Genomic DNA, 2152 nt, shown 5'->3' with positions numbered 1-2152 from the left:
TTGTTACCTGCAAAAGTCAGGTGTAGACCTCCACGGTTTAACCCCTTTTCGTTTATATTATTGTGTTCAATAAATCTCCAATCATTCTGACGGCAAAACTTCGTCAAGTGCTTGTTCACCTCTGAGACTTTATCATTAAGCTTGTCCTTTCGTGTTACAAGTCCTGAGACTATGACTTGAGCTTCGGAAGACCCCTCTATCTGTTTAGCGAGATCAACAATAGCTTCTGCAACTTCTTTAGATGTTTTGCCGTTTTTAGCCTTCAGATCGTTTGTACCTACATGTAGCACCACTTCATCAGGCTGGAGCTCTAAATTAGGCCTTAAGTAATCTCTCATGGCTTTGGTTGTGGCTCCAGAAAATGACTGTACCACCACTCGGTGCCCTACTGCTTTCGCTAATTTCTTACCGTGAATATCCTTGACCATGGAGTCCCCAATCAATAGGGTTGTAAACTTACTGCTGGCACTCCTCTCTCTGCCGACCTCACCGCGTAAATCATCGTTAGCAGAAGTTTCGCTTGGTTCACTAGGATTTGTAGCCGGCACGTAGCCGGCACGTAGCCGGCACGGTCGAAAATTTAACCGGCGCGCTGTGAACACCTTGACCGTCTAAATATTTGCACGGCAAAAGGCGTGATTGCACGGATGCGTGGTAACGCAGGCACTATCATTAGCCGATCTCTTTCTTGGCACCATTTTGGATTTCTTAAAGGAGCGCTCTGCGAATGAACAGATGGTAAAACCACTGACAAAGGTTAAATTTTACTCCGGTTCGTCAGTTCCGTGTGAACAGAGCGAAAATATTGCACGGTTCCGTGCGAACAAAATGGCCGTTCAAATTTTCCAACCGGTAGAAAATTCGTCCGGTACTGAGTGAATCGGGCCTAACTCTGCGCTCTCTGAATGCTCCACAAGCGCGTTTTGTATTTAAGTACATTTCCGTGGGGTCTTCTACCAAACATTGACTTGAAATGCCCAAACTTAACGATCTTTGGAGGACGCGAACACACGACGACTATTCTTCAGTCAATTTACTTACTTTTTTTAGGTATCAACGCTGTGTATGCCAGTGTAAGTCTTGGAGACTTGGTACACATTTTAGGTGCGAAACGGATTGGAGTAGTCGAAAAATCACGAAAGTAACGGAAATATGCGCTTTCTAGTGGCTTTCACGATGTGTGCGTAAAGGCAGAAACCGAGAAGTGCAGTTTTGAAGCTAAGTGTTTTGCCTTCTGACCCTGAAATTGACTGAGTGATTGAAAAGACTGATCAAAGGCAAGCTGTAGCGTTAACGTAGTAGTAGTAGTAGTGGTGGTAGTGGTAGTAGTTTATTTGAACTCGCAAAATTATATATACTTAAATAAGCTTTACAAGATTCTTTAAGCTATTAGGCAAGTTATTCCATAATGTGGTCCCGTAATAGGAGAAGCTTGCGCGTTATATAATTAGTTCTCGGTTTTGGCAAAGCCAGTTTTCCCTCAGAGTTTCTCAGGTTGTGATTGGAGTAATACTGAGTAAAAAGACGTTAAAGTTATGCTTTCCGTTGATAGCCTCTCCAATTAAGGGTAGTTAGGGGGTGGTTCGAGTACGTATCAAAAGGCAATTTTGTAATTACTCTAGCTGCACGATTCCGCATTTTTTGGAGGTTATCATTCAGGAAGCCACTCAAGCTGTCCCTAACCGTGCTGCAATAATAGAAATATGGCACAATCAGAGCGTTGTAAATTTGAATGGCAGTTTCTTTCGGAAGAAAGGGTCTAACACGTTTGAGGGTACCTGTAGCTAAGGATACCTTCTTGCATATTTCTTCAACGTGTTTGCACCAAGAAAGTTGAGTATTTATGGTAACGCCCAAGGATTTGATATGTTCAACCTTTTTGATAATTTGATCGTCAATTCTTATTTCAACGTCTTCATTTTGGACAGATAATCTAAATATAATTTCTGATATAAATTAGAAATAGCATAGGACGCAGTATACTGCCCTGCGGTACGGGGCACCTGAGATCAAGAGTAGTTGATAGCTTGCCGTTGACATCACATCTTTGGGTTCAGCTACTTAGGTACGACAGGAACCACCTGATAGGTGCCTGGTCTAAACCCAAGAATGACATTTACGCAAGATGATCTTGTGATCAATGTTGTCGAAT

Source organism: Montipora foliosa, chromosome 14 (assembly GCF_036669935.1).
Source record: "Montipora foliosa isolate CH-2021 chromosome 14, ASM3666993v2, whole genome shotgun sequence".
NCBI classification, from domain to species: domain Eukaryota; kingdom Metazoa; phylum Cnidaria; class Anthozoa; order Scleractinia; family Acroporidae; genus Montipora; species Montipora foliosa.
The sequence above is the reverse complement of the archived record's forward strand: the minus strand, read 5'-3'. Positions refer to the sequence as shown.